The sequence below is a fragment of the Stegodyphus dumicola genome, chromosome 3, assembly GCF_044657685.1.
Source record: "Stegodyphus dumicola isolate Sdum_Otavi_A_Nest chromosome 3, ASM4465768v1".
In the NCBI taxonomy this organism is placed as follows: domain Eukaryota; kingdom Metazoa; phylum Arthropoda; class Arachnida; order Araneae; family Eresidae; genus Stegodyphus; species Stegodyphus dumicola.
Window position 1 is genome coordinate 113,985,608 of NC_140770.1, and position 18,086 is coordinate 114,003,693.

Sequence of the window (18,086 nt, forward strand, 5' to 3'; positions counted from 1 at the left end):
TATAAATTAGGTAAAATTTCATAATTTGTATCATAATCCATTCATAAGATTGGAATCAACCTAATATAAATTAGGTTGATTCCAATCTTCTTTTTATCTATTATATTATTAAGACACTTGTAATAAACTATTTTTAAACACTAGAGGAACTGGAATAAAATTTAAATCATATTGCCCAACTTTCTTTTTTGCGACGTGAAATTAATTTGATAAAACCTTACTATGAAACAAATCCAAAACAAAAGAAAATAAAAGACATACGAAACCATTATAAGCAAAAGAAATATTTCAAAATATTAATTTTTATAAAAAATGAATTGGAGTACTTTATCTGCAGAAATTATACATTTTTTATGTTTCTTTTATACGGTAAAAAGTGCCATTCACTAAATTGCTAAAGAAATCGGATTATGTTAAGCTCTCGTAACTTTATTTCTTTTTTCTTTCCTTTTTTTATTTTACAATCTTATTCAAAATAGATTTCTTTTCTTGTTTGAGCTAAATCTTGAAATTAATTTGGAACCTCTTGTATTGATCGGTGTTTCTTTAAATGTTTCACATGTATGTTTGCGTTGATAATATATTTTCTCGAAAAATAACTTTTAATTGTATAGAGATACTTATTATTGAAAGTATGCAATAAATATTTGTTAAGAATGTTAAATTTTACTCTGTTAGAGGAAGTGAGAACTGATCTTCCAAACGAATGCATATCTGAATTTCTAATGTAATTTGTCCAATTATGGCGATTTTGAAAAAAATTTGCAAGATATTTGATATCATGAGGTTGCTAAACGTGATTACTTTTTAAAGTCGACACTTTTAATTGTTCACTGTTAGGTAGGTTGTGGTCAGAGTTCTAGACTAAACATAAATCAAATTTGTAATGCTATGCTAGATAAGAAAAACAATTCTCTACTCTCATGGGTCGGTATTTATTTTTCTTAATTACCTTTACGTATTCTTTGTTAAATTAAACTATAAGAAAAGTTTCTAAATTGCACGATTTTCATAGAATACAAAATAAATTCGGCTTTTTTATTATTCGTCACAGAAGAGAAATTCAAATCACGGATATATAATATGATGCCAGGGTAGTAATAGAAATTCAGGGAATAACAGATTTTAGACCTATAAAACTTCACTGAAATTTCTCTTTGACGATTTTTGAAGTAAAGCCAGTCATTGTTTGCAATCGTACGATTATATTCAAACGATCCTGTAGGACAAAATATACTTTCATATCTAAACATTATTTTTTACGCCTTTTATGCTTCATTGAAGCCCTATAATTAATAAAAATGATTTCTTAGTCCAAAGCATCGTTATCCCAGAAGGGCTATAAGTCTCAGAACGTTATTTTGTGTAATTTCACTCACTATAAATGGCGAATCACTTTTTAAATTGTGGCCACGAAATATTATCACCCTGTATTATATTTAAAGAAATTAAATAATGAAGAAGCTGTGTGGATATATGTATGTTCCTTGCAGCGCGAAAAAACGACGTAACGTAGAGTCATCCAGTTTTCAATAACGTAATCCTTTACTCGAACATGGACAACTGTAAACCCGAATTTTGAGTTTCGAATTTGTTTTATCATCTATCTCATATTTTGTAAATCTTCAACGAATTTTTTACTAGCAAACTGAACGATTCCAAGCGAGCAATGGCAACACTGTACGGAAACAAATTATCTCTAGCTCGTGAGAATGTCTATCAGGAATTCTAAAGATATACTGTTTTTAAATATTTTATGACATTGCTGCTGAATTGAGTTTTATGTGGTTTAAGTGAGAAGAACATGATATTTAATAAATAATCGTAACACACAAAACGCTATAAAACGCCTGTTTGAAAGTAATATAAAATTTGAAAGGTTTGAGATTTTTATTTGCTTTTTTATTATATATATATATATATATATATATATATATATATATATATATATATATTATTGACTGATAAACTAGGCCAAACTTATTTTGATCAAAACTCCTGTGAGAGGATTCCGAAACATGTCGTCAAATCCGAAGGACGGGGATTGTAATAAATTTTGAGAAGCATTGTTTATACTTTAAACGTAATTCATAACCATGTTACTGAAAAAATATTATACTATTTTCTTATTTTGAAAAATGAAGCTTCATTCTGTATGTTCTCAGTTTTATATATTTATGTTTCTGAAGCACCATCAATTGACTACATAGTATCGATATTTAAAAGTTATCATTTGAAGTTGCTTCCATCAGTCTTTAATTTTAGAAAATAAATGATCTCGCAATATCCGATTCCGTCAACGGTAAGAAAAAATTATGAATTATTTTTTCTTTCGGCAATAAATATCAAATACTTCTTTCTTAAATGTTTGCGCAGGAAGTCGGGGATAGAATGCGTAATAAATGGTAAATCATTTGAATATATGAATATGATAATGACGTTTGATGTGGAGCTCGTGGTTTTGGCGAAATTTCCTGTGCCCTAAAGAATTGCATTTAGAGAAACGGGAGAAAAGTTAGATCGCTGGGAAAGTGGGATGAGGAAAAAAAAATACAAATAAAATAAGAAGGTGGAATTTCTGCTGTTCTGGTGGAAGAGGATAAATGATATTTTTTTCTTAATATGTGAGGAGGAGTTTTGGAATTTAATGGAAATTTTAAGAAAAAAATGGAAAGGAAACATTTCATACATGATTTGGTTTCGAAATAATATTTCTCTACCAGGATAATTGTGAAACTCATTTGGAATGTAGCAAGCGACATATCTGAGATTCTGCAATAGGCAAATTTAAATTATAGAGAGGGAAGGATTGAAAATGTGTTTTTGTTTCAATACATAAGGCACAGTGTTAGAAGTTTTATGTAAAATATTACTTTATTGCTGGCATTTAATTCATCATTAATGTCAGAAATGTGATACTGTGTATAGAATTAACACCAAGTAGTATGCATGGCAGATAAACTGTAATAGTGCAGAAGCAGCTTAGAAATTTTATTTTTAATGTGAAAATTATTTATTTTTAAATTTCGTTTATTTAAATTACCAAAATAGAAAATATCATTTTAATAACACATAATTCAAAATTGATTGCGCTTTTAGGAACATATTCTTGAATATTTAAGCCAGTTTTAAATATTATAAACGAGAATCGTTTTTTAAATGTTGCACTGACAGATAAAATATGTCATATATAGTATATATTATTAAATCCAGCTCTTTTGACAACATCCTTCAATTCTGAATTCAATGCAGCATTTTATACATGAAGGTTATATATATCGTTTAATTTAAGGCATTGTTCAGCATATTTAAGGTATTCACTGACTAAGATGTCGAAGTTTGCTGAAAAATTATTTTAATCCTTCATTTGATAGATAATATTTTTATCTTTTTGAAATATGTATTATTTCTACTTATGCGTTAATTGGACAATCAGTTAGAAGTGAAGATTTTATTTCACCGTAACAACCGAAAGCTGGCATCCAAATTCCTGAAAGGGACCATTTAAAGGGCCAGAAATTTGTTAGAAACATGTTTAGAGCTTTTCCGAAATTATATTTTCACTAAGTATAATGTAATGATATCAATTCACTGTTGTAATGAAGTATAAATAAAGTATAAATAAATATATTGGGAGTTTAATTGTATATTGACTCCAGGCTTCGAAAGAAGTCGCGGACTATTAACTAACGACTTAATAAACTATAAAATTGCTAAAGGACTTTAGATTGTGAGATAAGTTCTCCATTTTATGACTCGATTAGTATTTAGAAATATATTAATTTATTTACAAGCTGAAAATATGTGTGTACAGAAAGGATATTGTGACAACGCAGTCTCGAAAATCAAATACGAAACAATTTTGTTGTTCTAAGCTTATCGTTCCTATGGCAAATTTCGATGAAGTTTAATCGTTGTCACAGTGGTCCACTTTCAGGCCTGAGGATAGTCTAAGAAGCTTGGTGTGATTGTAATTTTTTTACACGCCTGCAAGACTTACTAAAATTGGAGAATTTTTTTTTATCTTAGATTCAGTTTCAAACTCTTTACTTTATTTATATGATTACCCTCTCAAGGGTCTGATAATATGTACTCAGGGTTTAACTATTTCGCACCAAAAGAGGCGAAAATATGTTTCACTTAAACAACTGAAACGCCCGTACATATGAATTTTTGTTGGAATAGGTTTTCTTTCCCCATGCCAAGTAGAATGTTTCAGTGCTAGCAATAACCTATATAAGTGAAACGATAACTTCTCACTTGGGACTTTGTAAAGTTTCCCTACTGTGTGCAGTTTCCTCTTAAAGCAGGATTGCACCTGGGAGCATCAATAGCTAAATATTGACGCTAAACGAAGCAGAAGGATGGTGCGTTCAAATAACAGAACTACTCTTAGTATCTTCAAAAAATGACTGATATGGCATTTAACAATGCCCGACAGCAATTGACCATACATTAAAGTTTTAGGGAAACGTTCCAGGTAGAAAATGATTCAAGCATTCGGGTGGTCTGCCAATGTCTGAATGGTCAGGCGTTTTCGCCGACTTCAACGTGAAAGAGTTAAGCGATCTACAAATATTGTAGATTTACGGTCATTTATAGCGACTGTGAAAAATATCTCAGTCCTAGATTGACTTTGAATGGTCCCTGGTGTGGTCGCTCTGAGGGTTTTTGCACAGTATCTTATCATAAGAAGACATGGGAATTTACAAGTAAATCATCATGAATGAACACGTTGCTAAAAGTGTGCCAAGAAGATGGACGTATTCGAAAAATTTGCATCTGTTGATGACGAAGATTGTCAACAAAGTATTTTGCAGAAACCAGATTTGAAGAAGAATTGTGGAGAAATTGTCTTGGTAGTTTCAGACTATTCAGCTGACGATGATTCAATATCTTCTTTTATGCATGAGTTAATTCCAACCAAAACCTGATGGTAAAATTTCCCAGTATCTAAGATTTGCATGACGTTTAACGGATGATTTCAGTTTTCAATGCAGTTTCAATGCATGCAGTTACAAATTAGATGAAAGACGTAGGTCTTGTTTTCCGAGTTCCTAGGAATTTTGTAAGTGATCTAAGTGGCTCGCCTTTCAAGTCGGTACCACGATCAGTCGTTTTGATGTTAGATACTCCATTTATAGCATATATTCATAGTAAAAAGTCTCAGCTACAGTTCCAGCAGTTTGGTTAGTCATTAGAATAGCTTCCGGCTATCTATTGAATCTACCTATGGAAGTTAAAACGTATCTGCAATCTTCTGATGCGGAAATCGGCCAGTTATTTCTGTGTCTATGTGGATGAACATGGCATCAAGTGACTTAAATGTACTAAGACGACATTTAGTGTGCCTATAGATTCTAGACTTTTGGCACATTAAACAATTTGTGCATCAATTCTTTTCATTACTGTTAAGTTATTTCTATGTAAATAGAGTTTATATTAAGTTTGTAGTTGCTTTTATACGCGGATGAGACAGGTTGTGTGACGTTTCAAAAGCTTGAAATCGGTAATTCTTAACGGAATCGATTTTGAAGATATATCTGAATAAATTGGAAGGTTTGTTGCAAAAATGTTTAATTGCGTTAAAAGGAAACCAGATCGGATTTGAGAAGGGTTTGCAACACGCTATTATTTTCTTGAATACGATCCATTTCATCATAATCAATTTGAGATTTCTGAAGTTCTCTAAAAATCATCTGCTACTACATTATTAGTTCCAGAAACATATTTGAAATCGGTAGTGAATTGTGATATAAACTTTAATTTGTAAGGATCTTAAGTTTTACTAACGTTTATTTTATTTTAAATCTTTACTATCACTTCTTATTTTCTACTTCCGGCCAGAATTAAAAGCTTTAACTTATTTATGCAAATTTGTCTGGCGAACGCCAAGTACTTAATTTGTGGCTTTTTGCCAAGCAAGAGAGAGGAAGGAGTTAGTACAAGCAGGCCGCTTGCCTTAGCAGTTTTTACTCGGCTGCTGGTTGCCTTCGAGGCCAGAGGTTTAATCCTCTTAATAATTTTAAACGTATTGTAGTGTTAACAGTTCTCTGTACTACATACGGCTTCCTGTTAATATACGGCCAATCTTCCACGTAGGCCCTTGTTTATTATTCCAAAGTTAAGTTAGAGTTTAGTTAATATTTTTTATATTCTTACGTTCAGACCACAAGTGGTTGGTCTCTGTATTCCGAAGTCCGGAAATTATTGTAAAGAGTGAAAAATAAAGGGTTTCGTATACCCTTCCTGTGTATCTTGTCTACTTCCCACATTTATTGAACATAGCTTTAGTAAGCTCCCTGTTCCGAGTCAGGTTCTGGAATTTTCCCCAAGCAAGTAAGGAGAAACACTGAACCTGATAAATTGACGAATCTGACGAGGTACTGATTTATTCTGTTTTTGTCATAGGACGAAAATAAAAAGATTGTGATCTGTGAATACTACGAAATATTGCCATCGAACGTATGAAAAAATATTAATGATGAATATATCTCTAAAAGCTCTGTATCACAAATTCTTTATTTATATTCAGAAAGTGTTACACTGCAGGCCAGTAAAATTGAAATACCATGAAGGCAAGCAATAATGTTCCAGCACTTTTTTTATGTATAAAGCAGATGATGTATACTTAGAATCATTTAAGTAGTGACATCTAGTGCAAATTTAAGCAAGCTGCAGGAGCTTTAGTAAAGTTCAAGAACCAAATGCAAAAGAGAACAAAAAGTAGTACTCTTACCAGTAAATCCGACTTATAATTTTTTATTATTGAAAGCTTACATGAAAGAACTAAAAAATACAAGGAAGAGTTACAAAGCTTTTTGTGATAGCTATCGAAAACATCTTTTCGTTTCTTGACATGTTTATTAAAAGTAGAGATGTACCAATTTTTTCTGACAGACGATAAACCGGAAGTTACTGTCTTTCCCACCGGAAGTCAAAGCTTAAAGGACAAATTAAAATGCAATTTTCACCTTTTTTTTGTTATTTTTTAATTAACTATTTTTTAACATCCCAATATATCTGGAGAATCTGACAAAATATATTTACTATGTATTTTTCATTTTTGTTTTGCAACTTTAATATAATAGTTATGTATATAGGTCTTGTAATGTCAATATGAAAACTTTAGAAGCGATTTTTAATTATTTATTTTTTCTTATGATTTATATTCACAGCAACCATAATTAACTGTAAAAGTTCCTTATATAATTACTTGAAATTTTGCACACGTGTTCATACATTGTTATGCATGATTGGAGTTAATATACTAACATTACAGAATATAAGTTATAACAATTTTCCTTCCATGGTGTATGTATTGTTTTTAATTTTTGAGTGTTGGCTAACATATTTAACCGTATATTACCAGTAAATCAATATTTTTCAGTTTTTCTACTTTACTGTATACTTATAGTTAGTATAGTATATAACATTAAGTCAAAAATATGTTTTTATCAACATTATTTTCTTGTCAGCGATGGTTGATGTTTTTGTTAATTTGATCTAAAATGTTCAGTTTCTTGCATAATTTACAAAATAATGTATTTTTATCACTTTTGTATTGATTATATTTAAGTGTGAACGCAATCCAATTAAAAGAAAACTCATAAATTCAGTAATATAAGAAACATTTTAAAAAAGCCCTTTGGATGAGGTCGGTTACCTTAAAGGTTACTAAACATTCTTGATATTATTGATACATATCCTGGTGCTTACGTGCTGAAAGGTGTTTTCAGAACTGGAAGAACGAATCAGCGTAGCAATCTGTTTCAAAATTCCTTTAGTACCTTTCACTAATTTAATTAAATTTCCATTCCCTGATTCAAAGAGAAATGCATAATATATCCATAAAGGTCCCCAAATACTTACGCATTTACTGAGGTGAAGAAGTAAATGCACATTGAAATTTAATATTTACTTCACCATACAATGATTCAAATTAAAAAACAAAATTTGTCAAATAACAATTGGTAATCTCAATTTCAGATTTTGATATAGATGATTGTAATAAAATATATACTGCAAATACAAGATAATTAAAATGTCTAAAGTATTTTAATGGTAACACAGATTTCAAACATTGACCACTGTAATGTAATAACCAGTTCCTCCATTCATTAGCTTTAAAATGAAACATATCAGAAAATGGTCTTGGATGTCTACTTACTGATCGTGGAACCTTCACTATTCTTAATCATATATTTATTATATTAACTTTTTTCTTATCCAAATAGTAATCTGATAAGTAATTATAAGAACTTGTCCACAAGTTTGCTAGAAGTTTTGTTACGCCTAATATTCAACAATGCATGTAATCAATTTGAAAGCCATTGACTATATCAAAATAAGGAAGTACATAGAGTAAGCTTAAGCCTTTTACTCCTCTCTTTTCTTTTCCTAAAACTTCAGCAGTTTCCATATCTTTTATCAACATATCTTTTATTTCTTCATTTGTCTAAACATCTCAGCTTTATATTTTATTTGGCTTCCTATCAAAGATGCAGGATGATAACAATATGGACATCCATATCTACCATTAAACTGTTTTACATTTTGTATTGCAACCTTCGTTGCACTATCTGCTACACAGGATGTTAATAAAACCTTGATATTTTCTTGAATGCCATCATTGATAAAATTTATTCCATTCTCATACAATTCATTTGCTTCCAGAATGAAAGTAGTTAAAAGATAACCATTACTGGTTCTTGATTACCAAACCACAATCCAGCAACAACGGTACCGTACGATTGAAAACACTTTTTTAATGGCAATTCGTTTATTCTAAAGTGGATTGGCCATACAGAATTTTTTACAGATTTAAAAATTGGTAATCCATCACAATTGAATGTAATTGTCAAATCTTTATCACTTAATCTATATCACCTTTTCATTTTATCTATATCACCTTTTCATTTTAGTTCCGTTGCATGTTACACCACTTGTTAAATCACAAAGAATTTCAGAATCTTATTCTGAATCATGAGGGATATTTTTTTAGCCTATTTATTGCTTCAAAAATTCCTGGCTCTTCCAGTATACACTTAATCTGGCTAGTCAAAGGTATAATTATAAAGAAATCATTACTATTGAATGAATGATTGCAAGATAGAGAAGTGCTTAAAGTTTTACACTTATCGTTATTTCCTAAATAAATTTTGCAGTTGAAACAATAATAGTGAGTTTCAGGTACAATTTTTGATGCAAATACGTTTTTAAATAAATATAAACTTGGAGGTCTTACCTCATTTTCAAAAATTATGTTGATAAGTTTAATTAAATCCACAATAGCTACACCGCTTAATCCATGACGCAACAAAAAATTCAAAAGCAATAATAAAACTTCAAATCTAGTAATTTTAACCCCCCGAAAAAGTTTTTCTGAATAGATCCGAATCATCACGAAAATTCTGATCATCGTCCATATTACATTCTGTCGCATATTCGTTTTCTGAAGAACTGGATTCCTTAGATAAATCTGATGTACTAAAATATTTGTTTTACTTTTTTCTGTGGGATCAGAACTAAAAGATACATCTTGAGAATTCAAATTGAAATCTGATGTAGTCGCATCACACTGTTTATACTTGTTTGCTGTTCTCTTCGGTACAGAATTCGCTGAACTGTATTCTAAATAAGTCTTCTAACGCTTGAGGCTAAACGCCATTTTACGTAACACTTTTTTCAATCGCTATTACATTTGCTATTTATACTCGCTGTTACTTCGCAGACACACTGATTAAATAGACTATAGAAATGAGTCTTTCTGCCCGATGACAATTAAAAGAAATGAGCATTCGGGTAAATAATTTGTAGCACTGATATAGATATCTTCGTAATAAGACACATTAATTAAAAAATAGGTCATTTAATAAATGAAGTGAAAGATGAAATTCAGTGTAACTTACTGAAGGCGTACAAATTATACAATTATTTTTTTTTTAAATACGAGTTTTTCGTCATGTTGCATCAACAAGGAGGAAATTTTCATTTATATTAATTACTTTGAAAATCTGCTGTTTGAATTGTTCATGTTTGCCCTCGTAAAATACTGATGTGACAAGGTGGTAACGATATTTCCTTCTGCTTTTATAAAGAACTTTAACGTAAAATACAATCCGCAAAAAATATATGAAGTTTTCTGGAGTCCAAGATCAGATGACACTCCAGACCGGCTTTTGAAGGAGCAGGGTAAAATATGCACTGTGGACAAAGAAGTAGAAATTCGAAGAGATAATAGAACACCTGTGCCTGCCTATTATAATGCGAAACTTCTTCTAATTGAAGGTAAGATTTGTTCAGCCTTTTTTTATTGTTGTTGTTGTTATTTTTCCATTATTTAATCTATGGGTAAAGAACTTAAAATTTCGTTTTTTCTTTTAACTAATTAGAATAATCTGAGATAGCTAGTAAAAGGGTCCTCACTATTTTCATTTCTAACTTAAAACTTTCTTTGATCCATGTGATATACTGCATTCTTTGATCTATGTGAATATAAAACAGTTCAGTTGTATAGTGATGACTAGTAAAGCTTATAAAATAATGTATTATTTAATTGTACTATAATCTGTTTAGTAGTTTAATCATGTGAGATTAAGTAGAATTTACTACAATTTAATTTACTACAGAAACTGCAGATGAACTTGCACAGGCCATTGAATCAAAAGAAGGGGGACGTGTGAAGGAATCATCTGAAAATGAGATTCCTACAAAGTGCCAGCTGAATGTAAGAAAGTTTCAGATATATGCCTATTAATAAACATTTATTATTTACTTGTTTCTTAAAAAGTGCTGGTCTCAATTAACGAGCAATTTTCTCATGTGGTAAATTTCGCAACAGAATATGTGGCATCCATGACTTTCCTGCTAGGAAATATTCAAGCTCTTGATTAATGTCTTGATATTAATAAATATAGCTTAAATATTCAGAAATATAGTTTATGTTTGAATTTATACAAATGATTATTTACATATCGCTTATACATATGTATGTTTATATATATATATAGAAAGAGAGATATGTATATTTTTAAATATGCATGCATATTTTGAAAAATCATTAGTTAAGAATTTCTTATAAATTGAGTGTGGTTTTAAGAATTTTGTTAATGCTTTGTTGCATTGCTCTTTCCCTACTAATACTTAAGAATAATAATTTATCAGATTTGTTTTTTTTTCTCTTTTACAGATAAAAAATAAAACTGATACACTGAAAGGTAGCAAAAGGCCCACAATTATTAATTTGTTGGAAAATACCAAGAAGAGAAAATATAGTAATAGTAATACTGATGAACTAATTATTCTGAAAAATATAGGGATTGAAAACAATGATGAGGCATATGAAAAATTATCAAAAAAATATGATGATTTGAAGAATGCCTTTAAAAATTAGAGCAGCATTGTGAAACACTTTTAAAACTAAATATCAATTTACAAAAAGAGCTCATAAAGAGACTTGATAATGAAGCAAAGAGAAGTGCAGGACGAAAAAGCTCCGATAGTTGTGAAGTGGAAAAATGATTCAATTCAAAAATTGCAAATCGACCTCCAATAAGTACAGAAATTGAAAAGGACGTAGAAATTTCTAAGGAAAATACAGAGTAAAAAACAGATTGTTCAGAAAAAAGCTTTACACAAGACGAAAATAATGTAAGTTTTATTTGTACTTCATTCTTAACTGTAATTTAAATTATCATGATAAGCTGATATATAAAACTATGTTGCTTTTTAATGCTAAGTATTCTAATATTAATATTTGCATAATTAGTACCTCTGTTTCAGCACTTTTCGTAAAAATAAATATAATTTTCAAATTCTCTTATTCTTCACACGAGTATATAAAAAGTGTGTGAAGTGTGATACGAAAAATTAAATTATATGTAGATTTAAAAAATTTCAGTAAAGAAGTTAAACTACAATATAGTACAAAATTCAAAGTCTGGTATCTAGTATCCAGAATGATTTAATATCTGGACTGTTAGCCAAACAAAGTTTCGTTTAGAATCCCCCCCATGCAATGTGTATGAATTGAGATGAAATCAGATGTGCTCTAAAAGCTATTTTTATCCCTGATAACAAATTCCTACATGGTCAATGACAATACACTGATACTGTATTAACATTAGCTGCACTTTCAGCCTTTGAGTAAGAGCAATGTGGTTTTAAATCTGGAAAATATTGCTATACTGGTTCTGACTCGCATTTTAATATCTCGCTGTGGTAGTTCTGAAAAAAAGGTACTTCTTTACTATAGCGGCCCCCCTTATTAAATCGCTAATCAACCGAGATTGCCATGTGTTCTTGTACCTCCCTACATGCTACAACTCGGTTAATTAGCGATTAAATTTTCTGGTCTGCTATAATGAGGAAGTACCAAAAAAACTTTATGCAAAATACCTCTTTCTTAAAGAAATATTAATAAAGTATATATATATATATTAATAAAATTTCTACATGTCATCTTACTAATTTTAAGTTGGTCATAAAAATCTGTAAATTTCTGGAATCGAAGTCCTGATGATTTAGGACTTTGTACTGTATATATTTTAATATTTTTCTAAAACATAGATTTACCCAGAATCCTACTCTCCTCTTTGTTTTAGAATCATTTCACAGATCCAGACGAGAAACTAAAATTGGATTATTCGGGTGTAAAAGAAGGAAGTGCTGGAGACAGAAGATACATAAAAAAATTAATTTTGTGTGTTTTTGGTGAAGAAGAACTGGCATAGTCCAGTGTAACTGAAAGACCGTGCAATTCTAAGAATCATTTGGATGCAAAGCCATCATTATGTATAGTTAAGCTTGGTTATTTGAGAGGTAAGAACTAATTCATGTATGTTAACATTTGATAAATTAAATTATTTATTACTAAAACTAAAATAAGTTATTTTAATATGAGGAAGATGATTCATTGAATTTATGTTAATTTATATAAATATATACTTTTTTAATTTTCTATTTGGATATGTAAGATGACTGCATATTATGGACCCCTTTGGCACGCTATAAAAATTCAAATTATCACAGTTAAATGACTGTGATTTTTAATAAAACGTTGAATTTATAAAGAGAGAGATTTATTTAATTCTGAAAGTTATTGTTAAATATTCTAGAATTATCACATATTACAATGATCTGGATTTTTTTATATTTAATATTTGTCGTGAAAATTAATTAGCTCATTGCTAAATCTTTTTTAGGCAAAGCATCATCTTTCAAAAGCAAGTAGTTTATAAAAATATATGTGAGAATTATACATTAAGAAACAGTTGAATTAAAGATGTTAGCTCGGATGTCAATTAAACATTTTTGTGATATATCCAAGAGGCCATGCCTCTTGGTCCACGAGGTCTATTAGGAAGGATTGGGTTTTGGTTTAGCTTTATTTTAACAAGTTAAATATTAAGTTTAATCATATAAATTAGAGATTGTTATTGGTTGAAGTGTTATGTAAATTTATTCTACATCATGGGCAGTTATGTAAGAGTTTTAGAAGCTTTACAAGTTGATCATTATTTGATCACTTCATTAATCCTGTATGTCTTTTTTTAGGGGGGGAAAAACAAAAATTATCTGAAGTATTTCAATTTTCAAACAACATATATATTTATTTTATATTTATATAAGGGGTCCAGAGGTAAAGGTACGGGTACTCCTTGCCGAAAATTGGCGATTTTTGGTGGTACGTGGATAGCGAGTTTGTGCAATTTTTTGACTTGTTATTTTGGCTTTGTGTACAAAAATCACCGCTACACAAAGACAAAATAACAAGGTCAAAGAATTGCACAAAATCGGTATCCATGTGCGCATTGACCTATTTTTACTTAAAACAATATCACAGAATTGTACAAACTAGGCATTGCGCATTCCCTTGACTTTATCCATGTACACGTCAACCTATTTTTACTTAAAAAAAAAAAAAATCAGAGAATTGCACAGACTTCGCATTATGCATTCCCTTAACTTTGTCCATGTACACATCGATATATTTTCACTTAAAAAGTCAAAGGAGCACCCAATTCTAGGTTACGGAACATTCAACTACTCAGATTACCATAAATAAAACAACAACTTGGCGATAAACGAAACAATTTGGCGATAAATGAAACAACTTTGCGATAAAACAAAGGATACCTTTCAATCAACTTTGACCCTTAGGGTACCATAAATTAAGCACCAAATTGGCGATAAACGAAACAACAACTTGATGATAAATAAAACAACAGCTTCACAATAATACAAATTACTACCCATACGTACCCCTATTAATACCCTTAAGGATTCTACTGGTTTTCGGAAATTTGCATGTGAGTATACCCATACAATTGTAGTTTTTCCTGGGATTTATCGTATTGTTACCCATACAGTTATGTTTTTATGGAGATTTGGCCTATGAATATGCATAAAGTTCTACTGGCTTCTGGCTATTTTGAGCTACAGGTACCCTTCAGTCTATTCTAAGCGGTCCAGAAAATAATGTACTCTTTAGGGAGGTAATTTTTAAAGATCAAAGTACTTGATATGAACCTGGCATGTGATCTTTGCCATTTATCGGTATCTAAATGGGGATAGATAAACATCAAATTTTTTTTTTGTAATTTTGGTTGGATTATTATCTTTCTAAAACCCGGATAACATGTGATGTTATATATGCAATTCTTTTGGGCTTGGCTAAAAATTTCGTACATCTTATAAAATTGAACCTAATATCTAAAACAAAGGAAAAGACGTCATGTGTAAAAAATATTTTGCAGAACTTTGGCGTCTGCAGTTAACAAATTAGCATTAAACCTATGTTGATAATATGTGCGAATATGATGTTGCTTTCCTGTCCCTTTTATATTTCTTATTGAAATACTTAATAAATATTTGCTTTAAACGTATAGAGAATTTTATATTTTCTTTATACGAATAGAGAATATTTGTTGAATTTAAATAAATTCATATTTTTAATACATGTATAGTTTTACTGTTAAAACTTTAACTGTTGTATTCATGTCAAGCTTTTAATTTTCAGAACTTTTTATCCAACGGTTGAAAAAGAAAAATCTCAAGATAACTCCTGAAGAAATACTATTCAGGACAAACAAAATAAGCAAAATAAGACCAATGATTGCTGAAAAAATTGCTACAATCATTAGGATAAAAAAAACACTGAATTTGCTTCTTTATATGGAATTTGTATATCTGTATAATAAATATATAATTTTGCACTTGTTTTGATCTGTATTATTGTGTTCACTGAATTTGATAAAATACATTTTTGTTTGTAATTATGTGCTATGATATGAACTATTAAGTGTTCTTTTGTTGCATTAGCTTTAAATCTAAATTTCACAATAAGAATAATATTAGAGTAGCAGTTGCAATTTGCCGTATGAAATTTGTTGGTACTCTTCTGTTATCAGTACCGGGTTCAGGATGCTATGTTTTTTTATGGAGATTTGGCCTATGGATATGCATAAAGTCCTATTGGTTTCTGGCTATGGGCTTTTACGGGTATTTGGCTTAGGGGTACCCGTAAGTTTTCTGAGGTACCCGTAAGTTTTATGAGTTTTAGTCAGTTGGTTTTTGCGGGGATTTGGCCTACAAGTACCCGCAGTACTGTACGGATTACCCATAGGCCAATTCCCCGTAAAATATTTTTATGGGTTTCTGCGGGGCATTTTTAGCAGGGACTACAAGCTGTAGAAGACATATCGTTTTTATCGTTGTGCTATTACTTCTTAAATAGTAAATCTCAATAGTTCCAGGAGTTTTGAAATGCTTGAAAAGTTTTTTATATTATATACTTTACAGATTCAATAGGTTATTTTGAACCAGGAGTAAAATATAAGAATGTTAATGCAAGCTTAAATTTATCAGTAATTTAGTAAAAATGAAGGAAACATTCACAAAACGAAAGTATAGATACATTCCAAAATAAAAAATTTATTTTATAAACCCTTTCAAATAAATGCTGACTTGCATTGAAGAGTTGAATATATATATATACATATTTATATATGTATATATATATGTATATATATATATATATATATATACATATTTATATATGTATATATATATGTATATATATATATATATATATATACATATTTATATACGTATATATATATATAAATATATATTTATATATATATATATATATAATTCGTAACATATCCAATTAGTAATTTCCATGGATGTCTGCAGAAATACGATAATTAATAGAGGACATTATCAGTAACACTAAATACGTTTGTTACTTTCACAGTTTAGATTTCAACTGTAAAACATGTTTTTTTACACTGAAGATACCATAGGCAGGAAAGCATAACATAAGGAAGATAGCAAAAATGTAACTATGAATGCAATTGTAGCATTAACATGCACCCGGACATTATCTTGGAGCAAAAGCTATTGTAACGCCGCCAAGGTGACATCTGTCCTTGGCTGAGCCATGCGGATACTGTTACTTGAACAAAATCCGGGTTTTTTGTTTCGTTGGGTTTTGTTTCGTTTATTATGCAAAGCACACTAGGGTTATCCGCCTAAGGACAGAGATTCTCTCGTGGATAACGTTCTAAGGGAAACTGTGTCGTATACTCGTCACACATAGGGAAAACCACGAAAACTCTCATGCAGCCAATCCATTCGCCTGAAATCGAATGCAGATTTGAACTATTAATGTTCAGCGATTTTACCGCTCGGCCGCTGGTGGGTAATGTTTTTGCTCGCGGCTCCACGCAAATGTATTTTCTTGATCAAAATCGTAAAAACAACCTTGTATTTAGCGTAAGTATAATACAAGGTTGAAACACTCAATCGATTTCGAGGGCAGCTAAAGGTCCCTCCTCATCAGGAGAAAGAAATACTTAGAAAGAAGAAAATAAAGGAGAAGGAGTCTCAGAAACACGTGATCCTTATCAGCACTGCACGTGGTTATAACAGGATTTTTAATCAGAGTTGCACTGGCCGCCTACTTTTACTGAGCCAGGCTATCTGATCAAGCATAAAGGATAAGAAAAATTAGCGAAGTTAAAATAGGGAGCGAGAGGCAAATGCACCTTCACGCTCAAAATCTGAACCTCAAATAATGGAAAGCAACCACTGAACGAATTATTATACCCTTTGGTAGTCAAACCATACTAATATCATTATCTCTAAAGTTGATAAGGGCGGACAGATCGTTGTTATGGACAACGTCTCTAAACTGATAAATCAAGGCCCATTCTGCTCGATCCCTAAAGATCCTTCAACTTCAGACCTCACGAAAGTTAAAAGTGCTATTAAATCTTCCCACATTCTGCCAACTCAGTTGAAATCACTTATTCCACATATTACTAATTGCACTAGGCTTTATGCTCTTCCAAAAGTCCACAAAACCGGTATTCCTTTTCGACCAATTGTTTCCAATATAGGTACTGCTTCATATCCTTTGGCCAAATATTTAGTTTTCAGATTTTCTCCTCTACTTGCTAACAATATTCGCACTGTAAAACATTCTGTTGAAGTCATTGATAAACTTAAAAATATTTCTCCACTTCGTTCCATTATGGTTTCATTTGATATCAAATCACTGTTTACTAATGTTCCGGTCGAAGGAGCACTAAATTGTCTTGAAACTAGGCTTCGGCAATTTCACTTCACACATACTGAAATTAATGAGTTGGTTTCGCTTACTAAAGTTTCTCTAAGTCAAACCCACTTTGTTTTCCAAAATGCACATTTTCGTCAAGTTGAAGGATTGGCTATGGGTAATCCTCTCAGTCCGGTACTTGCTGACATTTATATGCACTATTTTGAGATGAAATTATTTGATAAACTATTTTTTCGTCTTTGGATTCGGTATGTTGACGACACTTTCGCAATTTTTGACGGTTATAAAGAGGATTTATCCGAGATTCTATCTATTATGAATTCAATTGATCCAGCCATTCAATTCACTCTTGAAATTGAATCAAACAATTCCCTCCCCTTCCTTGATATTCTTATAATCCGCAATGAAACTGATTTTAGCACCACTGTGTACCGTAAACCCTTTGCAGTTTGTTTACCACCCCATGCCAAGTCATGCCACCCTGTTAAGCAAAAAAATG

At 30.7% G+C, this 18,086-nt stretch overlaps 1 long non-coding RNA gene and 1 pseudogene across 1 annotated transcript; one reads left to right on the forward strand and one right to left on the reverse strand.

The window, feature by feature from the left end:
* Positions 1 to 8,197: 8,197 nt before the first annotated feature.
* LOC146998069 (uncharacterized) lies at positions 8,198 to 9,403 on the reverse strand (annotated as a pseudogene).
* Positions 9,404 to 12,611: 3,208 nt separating this feature from the next.
* On the forward strand, positions 12,612 to 15,218 carry LOC146998070 (uncharacterized). Its single transcript, XR_015040014.1, has 2 exons — positions 12,612 to 12,822; positions 15,023 to 15,218. It is a non-coding gene; the product is annotated as an uncharacterized LOC146998070 (long non-coding RNA).
* The last annotated feature ends 2,868 nt before the right edge of the window (positions 15,219 to 18,086 follow it).